Genomic DNA, 24,628 nt, shown 5'->3' with positions numbered 1-24,628 from the left:
GTACTGGTTACACCCACACAGTGAGACAAAATATTATGGAAGACCGTATGGATAAGTGATGGATACACTTTATTATTACAATAGGCATCAAACGTTCACCCACACAGTCTATGTTACTACATAAAAACCCCACCTCAAACACCCAGAAACATACATCCTTCGGTGTACTATTAAAATAATATCCTAGAAACATCAGTTTCTTCCGCTCAGCCTTTACAAATATAAAGAACACACACACTTATATATATATATATATATATATAAATAGTAAATGAGTATATGCATATATACGTACAGGTATGTGCATACCGACATCCACCTGTATGTATAGGTGCATATCTGGGTACAGGACATTGCAAACAAATGTAGACGAGAACACACGAGCCACATAGAGAACATTCTCCTTCATCAGCCACCCACGTTTTAACACCGGCGTTTCGACGAGCTTGGGCAGGACGCATCGCTAAAACGGCTCGTCCCATGGATCGCAGATTAAATTTGTATACGCAAATTAAATCTAGCCATGGAGGAATGTAGTGGCGGACAAAAAACAAGACAGGAAAACAAACAGAAAAGGCTTTACGGCCAGACGAGAAAAATTATGTGTGTATGAACGCGATGAGGCACGGACCCGAGAGGGACAAAGTGGTGGCGTGCGTTGCTTGGCGAAAGCCAAGGGAGGAAAGGATTATTGACCGGAAGCATGTGACCATGCCGGTGTAAAGGGAAGAGAGAGAGTGGTAGAGGGAGAAACAGAGGGAGGAAGTAGAAGAATAGGTGAGCAACGAGAGGAAAAGAGAAAGAGAGGAAATACGAGGGGGAAAAAGAGATACGTAGTAGTAACAGAGGAAGAACGAGAGGGGTAAAGCGAGATACGTAGTAGTACAGAGGAAGAACAAGGGGGGGGGGAAGGAAAGAGAAAGAGATAGAGTAGCGTCGGAGGATATGAGTTACGAAAACTACTTACATTTGGAAGACGCTGCGTTCAATCATGTAAAAACAAATAGTAAATGAGTATATGCATATATACGTACAGGTATGTGCATACCGACATCCACCTGTATGTATAGGTGCATATCTGGGTACAGGACATTGCAAACAAATGTAGACGAGAACACACGAGCCACATAGAGAACATTCTCCTTCATCAGCCACCCACGTTTTAACACCGGCGTTTCGACGAGCTTGGGCAGGACGCATCGCTAAAACGGCTCGTCCCATGGATCGCAGATTAAATTTGTATACGCAAATTAAATCTAGCCATGGAGGAATGTAGTGGCGGACAAAAAACAAGACAGGAAAACAAACAGAAAAGGCTTTACGGCCAGACGAGAAAAATTATGTGTGTATGAACGCGATGAGGCACGGACCCGAGAGGGACAAAGTGGTGGCGTGCGTTGCTTGGCGAAAGCCAAGGGAGGAAAGGATTATTGACCGGAAGCATGTGACCATGCCGGTGTAAAGGGAAGAGAGAGAGTGGTAGAGGGAGAAACAGAGGGAGGAAGTAGAAGAATAGGTGAGCAACGAGAGGAAAAGAGAAAGAGAGGAAATACGAGGGGGAAAAAGAGATACGTAGTAGTAACAGAGGAAGAACGAGAGGGGTAAAGCGAGATACGTAGTAGTACAGAGGAAGAACAAGGGGGGGGGGAAGGAAAGAGAAAGAGATAGAGTAGCGTCGGAGGATATGAGTTACGAAAACTACTTACATTTGGAAGACGCTGCGTTCAATCATGTAAAAACAAATAGTAAATGAGTATATGCATATATACGTACAGGTATGTGCATACCGACATCCACCTGTATGTATAGGTGCATATCTGGGTACAGGACATTGCAAACAAATGTAGACGAGAACACACGAGCCACATAGAGAACATTCTCCTTCATCAGCCACCCACGTTTTAACACCGGCGTTTCGACGAGCTTGGGCAGGACGCATCGCTAAAACGGCTCGTCCCATGGATCGCAGATTAAATTTGTATACGCAAATTAAATCTAGCCATGGAGGAATGTAGTGGCGGACAAAAAACAAGACAGGAAAACAAACAGAAAAGGCTTTACGGCCAGACGAGAAAAATTATGTGTGTATGAACGCGATGAGGCACGGACCCGAGAGGGACAAAGTGGTGGCGTGCGTTGCTTGGCGAAAGCCAAGGGAGGAAAGGATTATTGACCGGAAGCATGTGACCATGCCGGTGTAAAGGGAAGAGAGAGAGTGGTAGAGGGAGAAACAGAGGGAGGAAGTAGAAGAATAGGTGAGCAACGAGAGGAAAAGAGAAAGAGAGGAAATACGAGGGGGAAAAAGAGATACGTAGTAGTAACAGAGGAAGAACGAGAGGGGTAAAGCGAGATACGTAGTAGTACAGAGGAAGAACAAGGGGGGGGGGAAGGAAAGAGAAAGAGATAGAGTAGCGTCGGAGGATATGAGTTACGAAAACTACTTACATTTGGAAGACGCTGCGTTCAATCATGTAAAAACAAATAGTAAATGAGTATATGCATATATACGTACAGGTATGTGCATACCGACATCCACCTGTATGTATAGGTGCATATCTGGGTACAGGACATTGCAAACAAATGTAGACGAGAACACACGAGCCACATAGAGAACATTCTCCTTCATCAGCCACCCACGTTTTAACACCGGCGTTTCGACGAGCTTGGGCAGGACGCATCGCTAAAACGGCTCGTCCCATGGATCGCAGATTAAATTTATATATATATATATATATATATATATATATATATATATATGGAGAATTCCCCCCCCCCAAAAAAAAAACAACGAAAGACGAAGATAGGTGGTGTAAAAAGCAAACAGTTGTATTAGTATAACGCTCGGGAATTGAAAAAGTCTTTAATGTTTCGAGCCTACGCTCTTCCACAGAAAAGAACACAGAAAGAAACAAGGAGAGAAACAAGCAGAGAAAAAAATGTGTGTAGTGGTTCGCGAGCGATCTATCATGGCGAATGCCGGACAGAAGGGTCACACAGGGGAGCTAAGAAGAAGGTGAGATAAAGTAGTAGTGATCCCAAAACGAAGGTGCGCGTGTGTGTAAGAGAGTACGTATGTGTGTGTGAAAGAGGGCTGGTGATCTTGACGTGGGCGTGTGTGTATGTGTAGGTATGAAAATGTATGTATGTATATATGTATGTATGCGTATGTGTGTGCATATGTGTATGTATGTATGTATGTATGTATATATATATATATATATATATATATATATATATATATATATATATATATATATATATGTGTGTGTGTGTGTGTGTGTGTGTGTGTGTAAAATATGGTATCATTATAAAACGGGCAAATTTTAGCTATTTCTCCGCAGACTGAAAAAATGATGAGAGCCTGGCTAAAGAGTAAAGTATCTGTCTTCAGCCCTTTCAATCTGGTCCTCAACACACCGACTTTCGCTAAAGCCGTCAGACAAACAAACATCGTCTACCTTTCCCGGCCAAAGGAAGGCGACAGGACGATCTTGACAATGGACTCAGCTGATAGTCGGATCCGTTTTACACACAAGTGTTCGACACAAACCCACGAGTCAGCAATTGTCCGGTACTGGACGAGAGAGTGCAAGAACAATTTCGTTGCTCTGTGCGCATTACGGCAAGCCCAACTGACAGCAATTTCCATGCCTGTAGAGTTTATACCGAACCGGCAATGCCTTCCAGTAGCACTGCGGATAATTTTGGAAATTATCCATGGTCCTTGGCCCGAAAGCCATTCAACACAGATCAGCCAGTTCATTCTTGTAGACTTCCAGAGTCTCCACGAGCACGTCGTCGTACTTGCCCACCACAAACCCTCTATAGAATGCCAAAGTGGAACTTCCACCCACCGCATTGCCCAACTGACAGAGGAGTGAGATCGTCTGTCGAGACTCCGGCTGTCAAGTGCACTGCCTCGGTCTACGCTTGATCCAAGACTGCAGTTCAGAGACGAGCTGCGGAAAATACTGTATGACAAACGGTGACCGCACCTGCACACCGTCAAGGAAGCGCTGAAGATGTCGTGACCGTAGCGCATGTCTGCACATCAGCATCTACGGCATCCCCAACCCTCCATTAAGAGCATGTTGACAAGAAATGGAGTGCCTGACCTGTGGAACGCATCCCTTCTACAGATAGCGAATGAGTATGCGCTCCAGTTTGATTAGACGTAAAGTGAAGCAAGGCACGATGATCAGGCGGTAATGTATAACGGAGGCAATGTATATGCATTCGCCACCTCAACACAACTTCCAGAAACAGCTTTCTCTTGGCCCATTTCTGAGTGAGATTGGCCACCCTGCTCGTTACCTCGTCCAAGTTCTTCTCCACCAGGAGGTCCGGACCAACCAGACCCCAAACAACTTAACCGGTCCCTCCGGCCGGTGTCCCACGACGTTATTGGACGGTATCGACCTCTCTCTCCAGGTGCCGAGCTGCAAGTCCACAGACTTTTCTTGGTTAATTTTCACTCCTGTCATTGCCTTGTATTCTTTTCTTACAGTGCTGACCAGTTCTATGTGCCTGCTGTTCAACATTATGACGGTGACACTGTCCATATGTGCCGACACGGTTCTCCCACGTCCTAGATCGCGCGGGATGCCTCTCAACGCCTCCAATTTCCATAGTGGTGGCTCTACATACAGAAGAGACAAGAGAAAATACCCTTGATCGACCGCGCGCATGATGCTGAAGTGTTGTGATAAGTAACCATTCATCAAATTACCACGTAGGTGTTGCTGTACACAAACAGGACAGAAACCGGCCGCTGTGAGAACAGTCATCAAGTATTAGTGGTCGACCCTATCCAAAACTTTTGATTGATCCAAACTGATCAGGGCCCCAACCATGCCAGCTTCTTTACCTACCCTGTCTAAGATATGGAAGTTATCGTAGATCGACTTGGTAGAGATGGCGCATGTTTGCGCATCTCAAATCAGTTCCTCGACGACAAGCGCCGAACTCTTTGCTAATACCTTCACCAAAATTTTGAAATCTGCATTCAGCAGCGTTATGGGCCTATAATGTTCTATTTGATCCCTCGTTTGGATCATTTCCTAGTAGTGTCATCGCTCCTCAACTCACAGAGCTAGGAATTCTCCTGTTCAGCTGACAGTTGCGATAGATATCTACTAAGAGGCCGCCAGTTCACAGATTTGGTTAAAGTTCAACTCCCAGATCAACTGGCACCAAAGCTGCATTGCATAATCATTTTCTAAACCAGTGCATGGATTTCGTTTCAAAGAGCAACGATTCTTCTCCAATGCCTGTCTACTTTTCTCAACCTGTCGAGTAGTGTGCACATTTTGTCACAGTCGAGCCTATCTTCTTGCTTTGTTGATCTTCAATTGGTACCCCACTTCGTTGGCAGAGGTTACTGAATAAGCAACCCAACTATAGAATTTAGACACCATGAAATTCGATCCCTATATCCTAAGTCTCTCTACCATTGAGTATCTAATAATTTTTGTGTTCGATCTCCACTTAATACATTGGTAGATGTTTGCGAGTTTTTTTCCTGTTTATAACATAGGTAACCATCCTAACCTTAATACTCATACATTAACGTACAACATTGCAATTAATACAAGGACCACAAGCAGAACAAACCACCGACAATGGTGACAAACAGAACAACTTTAATTCGTGACAAACTTTAACAGCTGCAGTTTTTCACGAAATAGAACTTCAGAAACAAACTACTTGACTTTACAGATCAGCTCGGTTTTCACCGGAAGACATGGCATAGAACATAAAGTCATATATGTTTGTATACTAAAACGCATAACACTGTCATTCACATGCACGTTTCTCTGCTACAATCGGACGTGACCGCTGTGGTAGCCATAGCAACTCTAGCAACTATTACACAACTTTTAGTAGAAAGTATGCACAGAACTTTCTACAGACGTGTTTGTACGAAAGTACACAGATACCATTGACCTGTCTATAGCTTACTCGGATCTATTTTAAAACGGGGGCGCCAGTTTTCATTTATGTTTTATGTAGTGTTTTTGGTACGGAAAGACTTTCAAACTTCGTATACTTATCTATTTTGTGTTATAGAACAGAAAAATATTTTTGTATTCGAATTTATTTCATGTAAAAAATTCTTATTTCGATAATTTCTACTAATCACTCACGTCTATTCAGTTGAAAACAGTTAGCGCTGTAACGGTGTATATCGTATTAATCTCCTAACCCTAACCCTAACCCTAACTAGACTGTTAACCGTAACCGTAACCCTAACCCTAACTCTAGAATCCGAACTCTAAAATGGTTACACACATAGATACGCACAGCGTAATTTATTATATAAACAATATATGCGTATAAATTACGATTAAACCGGATGAAATATGTCACAGGGAATAACATTTTTATGACCGCCCAGCAGTAACTCTATTCAGCTGAATAGACGTCAGTGATTGGTTGAAATTACAGAAATACGACAACTTTAACATGGAATAACTTGCGAATTCCTTTTTTTTGTTAAGAAGTCTAAGAGTAAAAGATGTTTTATATGACACATTCTACCAGTGTCCCGCTTACTCTCTTTTACTCTTATACTTGTTTCAGTCATTTGACTGCGGCCATGCTGGAGCACCGCCTTTTAGTCGTGCAAATCGACCCCAGGACTTATTATTTGTAAGCCTAGTACTTATTTTGTCGGTCTCCTTTGCTGAACCGCTACGTTACGGGGACGTAAACACACCAGCATCGGTTGTCAATCGATGTTGGGGGGACAAACACAGACACACAAACACACACACACACATATATATATACATATACATATATACGACGGGCTTCTTTGAGTTTCCGTCTACCAAATCCACTCAATAGTTTCACGCGATGAAAACAACACAAATAGCATTTTTATAACACATCTGGTGCCTTCACACAATCCTCAGAGTCGGCCCACATAGCAGAGCAAGATAAAACAGAATGATAGAATAAGAGAAAATACGAGAAAATGCGAGAAAAAATAGATGTAAAAAGTGGAAGGTTGATAACACCGGAAAATAGAAAAGAAAAAATTAAGTCCCCTTCGACTGTAAAGTCATAAGGCTGAATGAATAAATGAATAGGGGCCTAGAGTCTGCGGTAATTGCTCACCACGGAGACGGTGGTGTTTTCTAATTCGCCAACAGGAACTTGTCCATATATTTACATCCGCTGAAAATTTCAAATCTGGCACTAGACGGAGTACTTTTTTTGTTGATCTTACCATCACGGAACAGTGCACTATATATATATAGGGAGAATTCACAAAAAAGAAAAACAAAAGACGAAGACAGGTGGTGCAGACAACAAACAGATGTATTAGTTTAACGCTCGGGAAATGAAAAAATATATATATATGTATGTATGTATGTATGTATGAATGTATGTATGTATAAAGAGAGAGTGAGGAGGGAGGGAGAGAGAGAAAGATGTGGAATTTTCGGACAAAAATGTTGAAAATCAGATGAAATTAGGTGCTTTAAAAAATGAAACAAATTCGATGCAAAACACAATAGGCTATGCAATAATTCTTTGTTTTCCTTTTCCCCTTTGGTATTTTCTGCGTTTGCTTGCATATGATTTTATTGTCTTTAAAATATAGTCCAACCTGTCTTCGTCTTTTGTTTTTCTTTTTTGTGAATTCTCCCTATATATATATAGTGCACTGTTCCGTGATGGTAAGATCAACAAAAAAAGTACTCCGTCTAGTGCCAGATTTGAAATTTTCAGCGGATGTAAATAGTCCAACCCGTCTTAGTGTGTGAGAGAGAGAAAGAGGAAGAGAGAGAGAGAGAGAGAGAGAGAGAGAGAGAGAGAGAGAGAGAGAGTGGAAGAAAGAGAGAAAGAGGGAGAGAGAGAGTTTGTAAGGAACAAGCCATTCAAATGGGTATCCACACAAGACCATCCCATATTTATAGTGGAGCATACTGGCATATACTTTTATGTGATTCCTACTTTAGATTGTTTGCAGATTATTAAATGAGGTGGAATGAGAGAATTTTTTTAATATAAAAATGACGCATTTTATTTATGTCTAGTTCATGTGCGGTAATGTCAATTTAGTATGAATGCATTCACATTCAGTGTATAGCATCAGTGCGTAGCCGGATATTAACTGTAAACACTTACATATGCCCAAAAGACGAATATTAACCCAGACGTCAATCGTTCAAGGCAAAACATTATCGATTCACTGGAAGGAAATAGAAAGAAGTATCTTAGAAAATAGAGGTAGCATTATCAAAGAGAGTCAAGGTATAATTGCATCAGAAAATAAAACAGAGATCTGCACAGAATTCTCCATTGCAATAGCATTTTTAGTATTTCACAACATTGCATTGCTGATCAAAAAAGCGTGAATAGGAACAAGAAAACAATTATGGGAATGCTCGAGGAGCGTTAAAATCGTCAGCAAACTTTCATTCTGTCATGAGAAACACCTTGGTAATGTGGGAAAGAATCCTGAAAGTAAATCATATATAATTATCTCAGTTATTGTAGAAAGTATGTCATGTATTTATATTTCCAACAGTGCAGAAAGTATATCATACATTTATATATATCATTCATTAATGCAGAAAGTACATCATATATAGGCATCACCATTATTGCAGAATGGATATATTCAACTAAAGGCTTTTGTTTGTCAGAAATTGCCACATAACATTCATAAAGATAAATAACTTGGCCTTGTGCTTTGGTCCAATTCGGACAAAGCACGTTATATTGTTAATCATTTTGAGGAGAATTTTTTTAAGGGTATTTTTTCTTGGATTTACAACAACCAAAAGAATGCAGAAAGTAATTTGGAAGTAATTTTTGAACAAACTGCAAAAAACGAAATGTTCTTCGAAGATTGTTGAACTTTTGAACAGGGAGTAATGAAAATATACTGTAATTTTTCTTAGTTGCCACAGTTATTGGAGAGCGTTCTGCTAAGCATGGCATTTTGCTGCTAACTTTATTTAAGTTGTAATTAAGCCATTTTATTCATTCTTTTCCTGTTCAACTCTTCGTTGATAAGAGCCTGAGGCCACTACAACAATGGTGGTCGCATCTGGATCTGAAATCCCTTGTGCTTCAGAACCGAGTCTGTAAAGTCACTTCGTGAATATTCTAATACCTTGGAACTTTTTTCAAAGCAAAGTTGATGATCATAATTAGACATCTACTACACAAGATGAAGCAACTCTTTTCATGAAACAAATATCTTGATTTTGTATGGATTTAGGATAAAATTCCTATTCGGATAAATCACGTTAAAAAAAAGCCAACTGTAAGACCATACCATGAACTTTCGTGATAACACAAGATTCTTCAAGGTTACGTTTTTAAGCAATCGAAAGTCATAGATTAGTAACTCACTTGAAACTGAGCAGAAACTATACGATGACTAAGATTCAAGCAGAGGAACACCTTTAAAAAAAGAAACATGTCTAGTAGAAAAATTTAAAATGTATTGTTAACTGCGAGAGAAAAAAATTAATGAAACTGCTGATCATCTTCTTAAAGATAGGGGAGAAAGATTTGTCCGTCTTCCTGAATTCAATTTAAAATTTGGATTTTAGATACTAAGTGATTATTGTTTCACAAATGAAAGCAAAAACATTCTTAATGTAATATCATAAAGAAAGGAAGGTGGCGAAATGCTTAGCGGTATTTCGTCTGTCTTTACGTTTTGAGTTCAAATTCCGCCGAGGTTGACTTTGCCTTTCATCCTTTGTGTTTACCCCAATCCAGCAATGCCTCCCGGTAGCACTTCGAGGCCAAGGATTTCTGCAAGGCCCGAAAGTCCTCCAAAACAGTCCAGCCAGTTCATTCTCGTCGACGCCCAGTGTCTCATCGAGAACGTCGTCGTACTTACCCGCCATTATCCCTCTGTAGAACACCAATGTGGAACTTCCACCTACTGTATTGCACGACTGACAGAAAACTGTAAGTGTTTGGCGAAATTACAGCTGCTGGCACCTTCCCTCGATCTACGCTTGATCCAAGACTGCAACTCAGAGACGAGCTCACTGTCAACGAAGCACTGAAGATGTCGCAGCCTTAGTGCATGTCTGTGCATCAGCAGCCACGACATTCTCAGCCCTTCATTCAGTGGGTGTTGACAACAATTGACCAGTGGACGCGTCCCTTCCACAGATAGCGAAAGAGTACGAGCTCCAGTTTGATCAGACGTAAAGTCGGGAAAGGCACAATGGTCAGGCGGTAATATATGACGGAGGCAGTGTATGCTTCTCCACCTCTGCCCGACCTTTCAGAGATAGCTTTCTCTCGGTCCTTTTCTGTATGATATTAGGCAACCTGCTCGTCACCTCGTCCCAATTCTCCATCTGAAGATCCGGATCAAACCAGATCTCGAGCAATTTAACCAGTCCCACCGTCTAGCATCCAGCGACGTTACCGCCTCGTATTCTTTTAGTGCAGTGCCAACCAGGTCTATGTGCCTGCTGTTCGACACTATGACGGTGACATCGTCTGCGTATGTCGACACGGTTCTACGTCCTAGTATGCACGGGATGCCTCTCAACTCTTCCAATTTCCTCAGTAGTGGTTCAGAGCCAGTACATACAAAAGAGACGAGAGGGGAACCCCTTGATGGACTGAGAGCATGATACTGAAAGGTTCCGATGGGTAACCGCTCTACGGAACAGAAGTTGCTGTACATTGCAGCGATCCAACCACGGAAAACGGGACCGAAACCGGCTGCCGTGAGAACAGCCGCCAATTATTGATGGTCGACTCTATTCAAAGCTTTTGATTGACCCAAATTGTTCAGGGGACCACTCATGCCAGGTTCCTTTCCCACTCTGTCTATGATGTATCGCATGAGGTGAGGGTTGTCACGAATGGATCTACTTGGAATTGCGCATGTTTGTGCATCCCAAATCAGTTCCTCGTCGAAAAGCACAACCTCTTTGCCAACGTTTTCACAAAACTTTTGAAACTTGCGTTCAGCAGCGTTATGGGCCTAAAAGTTTCTATTTAACCCCACCCCCCACTTGTGTGGGTCCTTTTTCAGCAGTACCACCGCTCCTTGACTCGCAGAATTAGGAATTCTCCCGTCCTGTCGCCTGTTGTGATAGATATCTGCTAAAAGGCCGCCATACACAGTTCCATCCCCCATTCCCGGTTGACATAGTAATTAATAGATCTCGTATTCGCCAAAAATATGTATGAACGCCTGTCGGTCTGAGAGCCTGGTTTCACTGATAGCCACTACATCTACACTTAATGAGCTGAGGTTGTTGAATAGATGGTCTTGCTTTCAAGGCGACCCAAAGCCACGTGCATTTATACTGCCTGTTAGATTAAGAAATAGATGCTTACAGTGAATTTGTTGGCGAGGTAGGGATACATGTTCCGTCCCCATGGGTATATGTGGATGTTTCCACGAACTATCCTTTATACAGTCTTTTGTTGATATTTCTCCTGAAATCTCCCACTCCTTCAGGATGTTTAGTTTTTTTAGCGTTGTATATGGTTTGTGAGTTTAGGACGAATTTTATGTGCTGGCATGTTGTTTGTTAGTGTAATAAGATCGGTGTGTATGATGCCTGTATTGCCATATACGTGTTCCATCTGTTCCTTACTGTTCGTGTTTGTTGTACAATTAATGTTTGAATTTTGCTGGTGTTGGGATGTGCGATGTGAGAGTTGTGCGTGTGTGAATTGAGTTGTGCTTGTGATGGTGGTGTCTGGAGATGATGTTGTTGTTGACAATACTGGTGTGGCTGCTGTTGGAGGAGGTATTTGAGACTTTGCTGTCGATGGTGTCTCTCCCCTCTGGTCGCACCTCCCAGTTTGTATTGATGTTGGCGTTACTTTGTTTCTTTTTCCTGTGTTATACCTGCCGACATTTTGCCATTGGGCTGTGCGTCATCCCTTCACCACAAGACATGTCCGACAGATCGGAACATGGAAGAGGCATACCCTGGGGAAACTTTTGCTATTCTTCTGTTGATAATAAATTTCCTGTTTTGAAGGCGGTGAGCTGGCTGGAATCGTTAAGGACGCCGGGCGAAATGCTTAGCGGTATTTCGTCTGTCTTTATGTTTTGAATTCAAATTTCGCCGAAGTCGGCTTTGCCTTTCATCCTTTTGCGGTCGATAAATTAAGTACCACTTGCGTAACTAGAGTCGATCTAATCGACTGCCCCCTCCCCTAAAATTTCGGGCCTTGTGCCTAGAGTAGAAAAGAATAAATTTCTTGTTTTGGAGGATTCTGATACTGTTGTTTTTGCTGCTGTCTGGTATATGGAAACCATAGATGTTAGTGGGTTCTCTGTTATGTTTGTTGCAGTTGCTTCCACTGTAGTTCTTGTTGTTGCTGCTGCTACTGTCGGTACTGCCGTAATTGCTGCTGCTGCTACTGTTACTATTGATTTTGCAGCTGTAGTGGTCACCTACCTCAGCTGGTGCTGTTGCTATTGTTGTGGTGGTGGTGTCAGCAAAAGTGGAGGGGTGGGTGTCCCTTCTCTCTTTTGTTGTGGCAAAAAGCCAGTAGATGATTTGTGTCCCCACCCAAGTGATACTTCAGCTTTCTACCCTCGACAGCCACGTCACGTGGCCAGGGAACAAAATTTGCTTAGGGGGTGCAAACTCAGTTTCAAAATTTGACACTACTGTTTGATTTGAGATGACAGTAAGAGTAAATCAAAAGAAGCAGGTAGAAGCAGGTGCATTTTCAAAGTTAAATACTCCACATTTGACTGCTGACAATAGCAACTCTTCTTGCTCAGAGCATACACGTATTCCCTGTTGTTGAAACCGGTGAGTCAATTCATTTTCGATGACAGCCACTATAGGGAAAAATTGCCGACGCCAGTCATCGGTGACAGAAAGAGCAGCTTCTTCAGTAGTTGTTGTGTGCCTAAAGCGCAGTGATGTATTTTTAGATCGCGAAATGTTGGGCATTTTCACCAAGTCAGAAGAGAATACTTCATCAAAATATTTTTCAAAAACCTTCTCACTTCTCATTTTTGAAAGAGAGTTTTTCAACTTTTCAATCAATTTCAAGCAATCACCGGCTGTCGTGCCTGGACGCTGTAAGCTACGTGCCACTGGCTCACATACCCCAAATATATCCCCAGCGATTTTAATGCCGAACAAAATGGAAGCTTTGCCAGATTGCTTTAGCAGCCCTTTAACAGTAGCCTTTGTTGTTGCTCTTAACGAGAAGTCATTAAGAAAGTCAAGCAAAACAATTTTGAATATTCTTATAATTGTTTTCTGCTTGCTTCAGTGCTGTTGCTCTAATGCACCACTGAATTGAACACACTGCTTGCAACACAAAGATTTGTCCATTGTGCTTTTCTTTTTGGTGACTCTTTTACAAGAATGGCGCATTGATGAACAAAGTTCAGTGCATCAGCTACAAAGGTAACCTTAAAACTAACTTCTTGGAGGACAAGGTCTAGAGAGTGGTTTCCACAGTGTACAAAATATGTACCTGGGAACAAATTTTTCAATCGCATTTGTACACCTGAAATGTTTCCACTCATGGTACTTGCACCATCAAATGAAAAATAGCATAGCTTTGAGTCAAGTGAAATGTTTAGGCGACAAAAAATATCTAGAAAAATCTTAGTCAGTGTCTTCGAAGAGCAGTCACGGGGATTATAAAAACCTAGAAAATCCTCATTGACATTCAGGTCTTCAGAAACGTACCGGACAGTGATTGATACTTGTTCCATGCCAGAGCAATTAGTGGTACCATCACATATAATGCCAATAAATCTGGAATTTTCTACTTTTATTTTGATCTCGTAAAATGTTATGAGCATATGCCTCTAAATTTTCATTTTGAATTGTATCAGAGAGGAAATTGTTCCGACGCTTAAACCACTGGCTTACTTCTGCACTGCATTCTTCAGCAAGTTCCCTTACAAGATTTACGAAGTTTCCCATAAGATTTTGAATTTCTGTTGAATACATGGCAGATGATTAAAAAGGGCAGACACAAGAAGGAAAAAATCGTCCAGATGGACTATATGTAATCTGAACCTTTCCCCACTTTTTTTTTTTTTTACGGAATCCCACGTTTTAGGCTATGGAGATTCCGATTCTGAAAAAAAATTTTCAAAAATCTCAATTTCAAAATTTCGATTCCCCCCCCCCCCCCCCGCCCGGTTTTTATATAGATCCACAGCGTAAATCTAACCCTAACTCAAACCCTAACCCTAACCCTAACCCTGACCGTAACCCTGACCCTAACCCTAACCCTGACCCTGACCCTAACACTAGTTTTGTGAGATTTGGCTGTTATTTCTAGCATGTAAATAGCCTGCTTGGTGGGGGGAGGGATTGAAATTTTTCAAACAATTTTTTTCAGAATCGGAATCTCCATAGCCTAAAACGTGGGATTCCGTAAAAAAAAAAAAATAAATAAGGGGGGAAAGGTTCAGATTACATATAGTCCGTCTAAGGCCACTGAATTGTAACGAAAGAACTCTGGTCGAACAAAAACCTGAAAAACAAATAGCGAACATCACATAAATAGTGCTTGTATTTTTATTGGCAAAACCAGCAACATGACCTCCCATCCAATATGCTTCAAAAGACGATAGGCCACACTAAAGCAGCGTCTTTTATTTGAAGAAATCAACGCCAGGAATTATTTTTTGGAAGCCTCGTATTAATTCTATCGCCTCTTTTTTCGAACCGCCAAGTTACAGGGGCATAATCGCATCAACATTAGTTATCAGGCGATGGTGGGGTGACATACAGACACACAAATACATACATTCGTATGTATATGCATGCGTGTATGTGTGCTTGCATATGTACCTACCTACCTCTCCCTCTCTCTCTCTGTACACACACACACACACACACACACACACACACACACACACACACACACACACACACACACACACATATATATATATATATATATATATATATATATATATATATATACACACATTGTGATAATATACGGTAAAACTATATAACCGGAGGAGAGCTTACTCTACAAGTAGAGAAGTGGGTAAATATAAATAGACCTCGTAACGATACCAGCTACCAAATGGTTTCACAGCGAACTGGGGCCCCGAGTGAACTTTGTAAAGTCATTGGGGAGAATCCTGAGCCGATTATCGAGGTCTATTTATATTTATATATATATAAAGAGGGCAAATTTAGCCATTTCTCCGTAGATTGAAAAAAAAAAGAATGAAAAGGTGAATCAAGACTTAAGTTGGAGTTGAAAAAAAAGGCACTTACCCAGGCAGTGGTCAACCAAATAATGGTCGTTTTGTATTGAAAGAATTCTGAAGGGGCTTTATTTTTGGACTGGGGTCAAACGGTCGAATCTATTCAACCATGTTTTAAGTCTTTAGCAACATCAATTACAAAGAACTTGGGAGTGGTACTAAAAGATGGAGAGAAGTATTGACAGGCGTGGGAGCTGTCTTCAATAATTCAAGTAATGCTATATATTCAAAATTAACCGTACATGCTGGTTTTGTTGTTGTTATTGTTGCTGCTACTGTTGTTATTGTCACTTACTTTTTTGTGTTTTGACGCTACTTGCCTTCAGAACTCCCTAGGGAATTTTATGTTAGCTTCATCACTTTTATTTATTTATATATATATTTTTTTTCTTTGTTTTGAAACGCGATCGAACTTCAGCATTTTATACCGATAGATTTTAGACACTTTTTTTCTGCAACTGGTAAGATTATGTAGGGGGTGCAAATTTTGATCTTGCACCCCCTGAAAATTCTAGGGGGTGCGGGTGCACCCGCTGCACCCCCTGTTCCCGGGCCCTTGGCCACGTGTAAGTCGGTGATATCTGGTAAATTTATGATGTCCAGGATTGTTTTCTAAACTTTCGTAATCTATTCGCATCCACAATTCCAATCTTTGCCACAGTCAGTTTTGTTTATGCAGTTTCCGCACCTATAGGATGTTTGTTCTGTCCTCTGTGTCCAGGAGGACAGCAGATATCTATTTCTAGTGGTATATCTGCAATTTTTATTTTCGCTGCTCAGCGACCCAAGTATAGAAACAGGCCTTCCTTTTTTAGGGTCAATGGTGGAACGCTTCCTTGCCTCTCCTCAGTGGAAAATTTCATCTCTGCAGTGCCACATCGCTCCTCCCTTGCAACATAGGTTTTGTGTTCCACACTGAACGTAGACACTTTACGATTTGTTGATGTGTCCCTAGTTCTAATCTACGACTTTTAACTCCTATTGTTGTGTATGTTAATGTTTTTCTCAGTGTGTCCTGTACAATAGCTTCAGAAGCGAATAGATTCCTTCTATTTATTTTTTATGTTTTTTTTTAACTTTTCAAATCACCCATCGACATATTTATATTTTCTTGTTTTTTTTCTAAATGCAGATGCGAACCCGTTAGGGTGAGATTTGTAATTTTTGTCATTTTCAGCGACTCTGTCGGCGTTAAAGTTTGGTGGTGTTAGTGGTTGAATTTGCACGTGCTCTGTGGGAAAAAGATTCTTGTTCATTGTTGTTGCTTTGGTTGGCTTTTGTAATGGCGGTAGTGGAACTGGTGGCGTTGTTTTCACATGTTTTTTCTTTAATGTTTTTGTCGTCGTCGTTTTGATGGTGGTGGTGGTGGTTCTGCTGCTACTACCGTGTTTCTTGAAGATTGACAGTGAAAACCAATTTCGCCTTCAAAACTACTTCACTGTTTTCTGAAAAAAACTCCGCCATATTGAATTTTTAAACAGTATTTCGAAAAGAAAACCCTTCTTTTCGAAATTTCACCCTTTAGGGAACATGACAATATCTTTTGATCAGACCTTTATAGTCTACTCAAATTAACGACACTATACAACAAAAGGGTAACAAAAATAGAGCGATCGTGACACATCTAGTCCTTGCAATAAACAACAACAATAGTCCTTTCTGCTAAAGGTTCAAGGCCTGAAATTTTGTGGGAGGGTACTAGTTGATTACATCGACCCATTGTTTCACTGGTACTCAAGTTATCGACCCCGATAAAATGAAAGGCAGAGTCGACCTCGGGGGAATTTGAACTCAGAAAGTGAAGACGGGCGAAATACCAATGTCTTTATTGCCCACTGGGGGCTAAACACAGAAATGTACAAAACAACTGATTGGGATCAGTAATTTGATATGGTTTTACATAAAATGTGACTTTAAAAATTAAATAAAATATAAAAAATCAAATGATATTAACAATACAGAGACAATACAAATGAAGCGATGATCAGGCCACGCTCCGACCCCACAAGCCCCGATCTATCGCTGGTACCTTTTTGTTCTTTTTTTTTTCCCGTCTATTCACACGGTTCATTGCACGTACAACACTCGTGCAACATTCTTCCATCTCTTTTGGAACGTACACTCCGACAGACATCTCTTCTCCAGCCACACTTTCCACAGTTACGAAATTTAACAGAAACAGCAGTTATTATAAATAATAACACTAAGAAACAGCAATTTTCACAACGAACACATGTGCGACGCGTAATAAACAAAACTCACAGAGACTGGATACCGCTAAGCAGTTCGACCGGCGTGCTGAGACTCAGTAAATAATAATAACGAAACACACACACACACACACACACAAATCAGAAAAAGCAACCTACATATAAAGCAACAGAAGTACGCTAAGAAAAGAAGAATAGGCAGGACTTCTAAATGCTTAAGATTTTGTTGATATATTAAAAGAAAGATCAAAAGCTAAGAAATAATAGAATTTAAAAAAGAAACCTCTATATTTTATATATGTACGTAAATAGATATTTACAAAAGTTAGACCAAGTGTCACGGTGGGAATTTTGTAATGTAGTTAAGTTTTACTATTGAAATTTTTTTTACCTCATTAAAAAGGCAATTATTTATTTTTATATTCTTTTATTCTTTTATTTGTTTCAGGCATTTGACTGCGGCCATGCTGGAGCACCACCTTTAGTCGGACAAATCGACCCTAGGACTTATTCTTTGTAAGCCTAGTACTTATTCTATCGGTCTCTGTTTGCCGAACTGCTAAGTTACAAGGACGTAAACCCACCAGCGTCGGTTGTCCAGCGATGGTGGAGGTACAAACACAGACAAACATTTATTTATACACACACACACACACACACACACACTCATATATATATATATATATATATATATATATATATATATATATATATATATATATATGCAACGGGCTTCTCCCAGTTTCCGTCTACCAAATCCACTCACAAGGCTTTGGTCGGCCCGAAGCTATAGTGGAAGACACTTGCCCAAGGTGCCACACAGTGGGACTGTACCCGGAACCATGTGGCTGGTAAGTAAGCTACCTACCACACAGTCACTAAAATATTTACATTAATGTGCAACAATTTGTTATTTCAAGTACGAACGATTGCGTATTTTCCTACTGTGTGGTTATGTAGTCAATCACAGTATCCGGTTATGTGCCAGAGTGGTGCTTAAGTTCATTTGTTGATATAAACAGAAAAATTTTACCTTGACAGCCAATTGTAAACGTACGCGCATAGATACACAGACACACCATATCCTGGTGTCTTGACATACATTTTGGTCTTAATCAACCTGAATAGTGGTTAGTGAAATGGAGCATTTAGATAAAATTTAGCAATTGAAAACACTCAACCAATGTGAATTTAAAGTAAGTTTTACGTTGTAAGTTCCATACTTGACAGCACAATGTCTATCGTACATAGATACACACATACATTCGTACATACAAGCGTGGTTTGTGACGTAAGTAGTTTGTTTCCCAACCTCATGCTTTCGGTTCAGTCCCACTGCGTGGCAGCTAGGGCAAGTGACTTTTACTATAGCTTCGGGCAGACCTAATCTTATGAGTGAAGATGATAAACTGAAAGAAGCCTGTCGTATGTGTGTGTGTGTGTGTGTGCGCGCGCACATATATCTATGTGTGAGTGTTTGTTGTTAGTTTTGTTTATGTTGTTAGTTTGTTTATGTCCAGCGTTGTTAGTTTGTTTATGTCCCTATACTGTTTAGGTTCGGCAAACTGAGACCGAAAGAATAAGTACCAAACTTTCGAAAAAGAAAAGCAAAAAAAAAAAAAAAGGGTACTAGAGTCAATTTGTTCGACTAAAATCGTCAAGGTGGTGCCCGAGAATGGCCGCAGTGTAATGACTAAAACGAGTAAAAGATAAGAGATGCATACATGTATACATATATACATGTATGTGTGTATGTATGTATGTATGTAACGAATAACTTCCTAGATTCTAAGCCAGGATTTGAAACCAAATCTACATTTTTGTATCAGTTTCTTTCCTATAGTTCTCACATTTGCACTTAGAAATTTATGCAAATCAACTGTCAGACTTAGTTAAGTTCTGTTGTTTAAGTTTATAATATTCTTGGGCTAAATACAGTTCAAGAGAGACAAACTCATTACTTCCCATTGTCCTCCGATGTTGCATTCAAATTTGCAACATGTAAAAATACCAGTGAAACACTGGGTCGATGTAATCGACTAGTCCTCTCCTCCCAAATTTGAGGCCTTGTGCCTTTCGTAGAAAGGATTATTATTGTGCTCTTCGACATTGAAGAGACTGCCACTATTCTGGAGGTGCACAGAGTGAAAGAAAAAAACTGGTTGGGCATGGAAATGCAACTCCTTGTTCAAATTGAACAAGATACCATAAATACCATACCCGACGCAATAAACCTGCCGGATGGCAGTAGAATACACATTGCTGTAGAGGGGCGCAGACCAAAGTGCTACCTCTGCAGCAGTGAAAAACACCTAAAAAAAGACTGCCCCATCTACAAGCAAAGAATGGAGGCAGACAAAAATAGAAAATTGCAGCAACAACAACAACAACCAAAAGCCTCCACACCACCAACACCATCACCACCAACACCATCACCACCAACACCATCACCACCAACACCACGAAAAGTGACACCACCATCTCCAGCCATCACCAAACCAACACCAACACCAACACCAACACCAAGAACCTCCACACCAAAGAAGATAACAGAACCAGCAACAACAGAACCAGCAACAACAACAACAGAAATTGTAAAAGAATCTTCGCCAAATCCGACAAACATTCCCTTTCCAGATCAGATCAGCTCGGATTGTGCGAGCACTGATAGTGAGAAAGGGAAGTGGCACACTGTACCACCAACAAAAAAAAACGAAAAAGAAAGACAAAAGAAACAATTGACAAAGAGGGGATGCGCGAAAAAGGTGAGCTCCCCAACATCATCGGCAACAACAACACACACTCACAACAAATAGCAACACCTTCTCCACCACAAACACCGACACTCACACACACCACAAACGTAACAGCCATCAACACAAAAATGAACACTTATTAGACTTTTTAAAAAACAGTACAAATGCAAACACCACAAATTTCATTATACCCCTACAGAAACGCACCACCAGCACACATACTCACACTAAAAATAACCCAAGAAAACTACAATAAAATAAAAGAAAAGTTTCCGAATGATGTTGGGTCGCTAGGGAGAAGTTTCTCCCAAAGTCTTTATCGGAATTTAGTGGAAACACCCACACGGAAACATAGGGGAGCCACCCCACCAGAAAACAGTAAGTAGAGCCTTTTCTCCTCTAATACTTTCCTTTTTTAAAAAACATGGTAATTCTCAGAATCGGAAGCATAAATGTGAGAGGCCTCGGGTCGCCTTGGAAACAGGGTCACCTGTTGAACGACCTGTGGTCTTACAGTGTAGATGTAGCAGCCATTAGCGAAACCAGGCTCTCCAACCCGCAGGAACTCGCAGCCCTTTTTGGCGGATGCGAAATTTTCCTATCTCCGTGTCGGCCGGGAGCGGGCGGTGGAGGTACTGCGGTGCTATTTCGGAAAGGCCTAGACTTGAAAATAAGGGCAGTCTTCCTGGATCCGGAAGGTAAGTTGGTGGTCCTGGACGTCGATAGTAGTGACGGCGCTGCTTTCAGACTGCTGGCTGCCTACGCTCCGACAGGAGCAGGGCAGTCGGATTATTTCAAACGTCTGGAGGTTTTCCTAGGTACTTCTCGCACTTTAGTGCTAGTTGGGGACTGGAACGCTGTCCTAGACGAACGTATCGATAGGGTGGGTGCGGGAGCATCTAATAGGAAAGGGGGATGCAAGAGCCTCGCCAACCTGCTCAAACGCTTTCAGCTGTCCGACAGGTATCGACTAGACAATCCGAATGTGCCAATGTGGACTTGGACTAATCGCATCGGGTCGTCTAGATCGTACTTAGATAGAATTTTCTGTAGGCCAGCGGATAAGGATAGCATAGGGTGTCCACAATTCAACATAGTCGGCTACACGGACCACAAATTCATGATCTGTACGGTCGACTTAGATAGGCTCCATAGACAAGGTCCCGGTTACTGGAAGCTAAACGCGTCGATAACGGCGTGCAAAACCTACAGAGACCGGATTAGTTTATTAGTTAAGAGGGCTTTAACCGGGACAATCATCAATAACAACTGGTGGTTCACCCTGAAGCGGGCAATTAGAGCAGAATCAATTAGGTTTAGTAAGGCTCTAGCTGTAGAACGTAAGAAAACAGAGCGGGATTTAGTTAACAAACTAGACGAGGCTCTTAGGACAGGCATCGCAACCGACGTGTTAGCAGCGAAGTTGGCCCTCGACTAACACTTTGATGCCAAGCATGAAGGCTGCGTTGTCAGAGCTAAAGCACTTTCAGTAAGCGGGGAGGGGACTAAGGCCGCTCGATGGGCCCGCGTGGTTGAGGCGAAGCGTGGCAACAGAGCGACCATTCGGTCTTTGGTAGACCAGAACGACTGCGAGATTTCGGAACCGAAGCAGATGTGTGCAGCCTTTCAGCAGCACTTTGCTCAATTGTTCGGGACGACGGTAGGACGGACGACGGAACAGACTTCGGTGTGTACCTAGACGGCTTGCCGCAACTCTCGACTAGCGAAGCCGAGTGCTGCGAAGGACCCATATCTGCCTGGGAAGTACAGGAAGCGATGAAAGGCTGCACGAGAGGTAGATCGCCGGGTTTGGATGGTCTGCCTTACGAGCTTTATACCTCAATGCCAGACTTGTTTGCGGGCGTCTTGGCAAACGTCTACTGCAACTAGCAACAAAACGGGAGAATTCCTGCTTTTGTTTGTCGAGGAGTGGTGGCTTTGCTAAGAAAGGACCCAAACAAGGGGGACATTATAGGGAACTTTAGGCCCATCACTCTGCTCAAACTGATCGGCAAGGCGCAGACATGCGCCGTGCCGACCAGGTCTATCCACGACAACCTTCATCTCATGTGCTACATCATAGAGAGGGTGGGTAACGAAGCTGGCGCGGGTGGGGCTTTGATCAATTTAGATCAGTCTAAAGCCTTCGATAGGGTCGACCATCGATACCTGGCAGCTGTTCTCAAGGCAGCTGGCTTCGGTCCGGTCTTCCGCGGGTGGATAGCTGCTTTATACAGCGGCATCTGCTCGGTCATACGATGAACGGCCATCTATCGGAACCGTTCAACATCTCGCGTTCGGTTCGCCAAGGGTGTCCTCTCTCCTCCCTTCTGTATGTATTGACACTCGAGCCATTACTGCGGAAGTTGGAGGTTTTGAGGGGCGTCCCGCGCGATCTGGGACGTGGAAGGAGCGTGTCTGCCTATACCGACGACGTCACCGTGATGGTGTCGAGCCACAGGCATATTGACCTGATTGGCGAGACACTAAACGAGTATGAAGCGGTGACAGGTGCGAAAATTAACGCGGAAAAATCAGTGGGCTTGCAACTAGGCACCTGGAGGGGTAAGTCCATGCCGTCCAACAGCGTCGTAGGGTGCTGGACAGACGGACCCGTTAAACTGCTCGGGGTCTGGTTCGGTCCGGACCTCCAGTTGGAGAAAAACTGGGAAGAGGTGACGAACAGGGTGGCCAACCTCACCCAGAAATGGGCTGAGAGGAAGCTCTCCTTGAAAGGTCGAGCGGAGGTGGCGAATGCGTACATCGCATCCGTCATCTATTACCGTTTGACCGTCGTCCCTTGTCCCGACCGCTGGTTAACCAAGATAGTACGCTTGCTCTTCAACTTTTTGTGGAAGGGTCAGGTACCACTGGTCAGGCGCTCCATCTGCTGTCAACAGCCGCTGAACGGAGGCCTTGGCATGCCATGGTTGCTGATGCGCAAACATGCGCTCAGGCTACGACATCTCAAGCGTTTCCTGGACGGTGAACAGGTGTGGTCGCCTTTCGTCAGACGCGATTTTCCGCAGCTCGTTTCTTTAACAGAGCTGCAATCCTGGATCAAACGTAGACCGATAAAGGGCGCTTGGCACCTCGAGTGCCGCCAAGCTCTCACCGCCCTCAGTCAGGCGGGCAGTGCGATCGGTAGTCGCTCCACTCTAGCGACGTTCTCGGGGACGTTCTCGGGGAAACTCTAGGCGTCGAGGATAATCAGCTAAACAGTCTGTTCAGGAGAACTTTCGGGCCGGGGCCCATGGATAATTTCCAAAGGTCCCTCGCCTGGCAGTGCTACCGAGGTGCGCTACCTGTTCGAGATAAACTCTACCGACACGGAAGTGCCGTCAACCGGGCCTGCCCGAGGTGCGCTCAGGACGACGAAACCGTTCTGCACGCACTCGTCCAGTGCCCGAGCATTGCTGACCTGTGGGTTTATATTGAACAGCAACTGTCACGTGTAGGACGGATCCTGCTATCAGCTGAATCCATCGTGAGAATTGACCCGCCGACCTCCTTTAACCGGGAGGGCAAGGCAATTTTCCTATGCATAGTGGCTGTAGCGAAAGAGGTGATATAGTGGACCCGTTTGAAAGGGCTAAAGACAGACACTTTCCTCTTTGGCCAAGGCCTCATCAACTTTTTCAAGTTCCACTTGAAAAGGAAGATGAGAGTAGAGAGGGAAGTGCTGTCTCATAGCAAATTCGTTGAAAGATGGGTGACTGTTGGAAGAATGGCCAGTATAAACGGACCAATTCTGAGAATACACCTGTAGAAAAAAAAAAGAAAAAAAAAGAAAAAAAGGTAATGTAAAAGGAGAAAGGGCTCTATACCCCTTTCTTATTTTTCTGACCAGGCTCCCGTGGTTTAATGGGTTTTTCCACGTGTAACCTTTCCTTTTTCGAAGCGCCTCCCCCTTTGGGAGTTCTACTTATTTATTTATCTATTTATTTATCTATTTATTTATTATATCTTTCTCCGTTTTCTTCCTCTGTTTAGACGAACTTTCCTACCTTTTCGGACAAAACCTTTTGTAACCTTCGTCCTGTCTTTGTCCTTATATGTTTTTAATTGATATTAGCCCTTGTGGCCAATAAAACGAATTAATTATTATTATTATTATTGTTGTTATTACGGAGGCGAACTAGCAGAATCGTTAGCACGCTGGGCGAAATGCTTCACGGCTTTACGCTCTGGCTTTACGCTATGGCTTTACTTTCTGAGTTCAAATTCCACCGAGGTCGACTTCGCCTTTCATCCTTTCGAGGCCGATAAAATAAGTACCAGCCAAGCACTTCAGTCAATGTAATCGACTTAGCCCTTCCCCCGAAATTGTTGACCTTGTGCCAAAATTAGAAGCCATTATTTTTGTTGTTGTTGTTGTTAAGGGGATGAGCTGGCAGGATCGTATCACGCCGGGAAATAAATGCTTAGCG

Source organism: Octopus bimaculoides, chromosome 7, assembly GCF_046866305.1.
Source record: "Octopus bimaculoides isolate indiv1 chromosome 7, ASM4686630v1, whole genome shotgun sequence".
In the NCBI taxonomy this organism is placed as follows: Eukaryota; Metazoa; Mollusca; class Cephalopoda; order Octopoda; family Octopodidae; genus Octopus; species Octopus bimaculoides.
The sequence above is the reverse complement of the archived record's forward strand: the minus strand, read 5'-3'. Positions refer to the sequence as shown.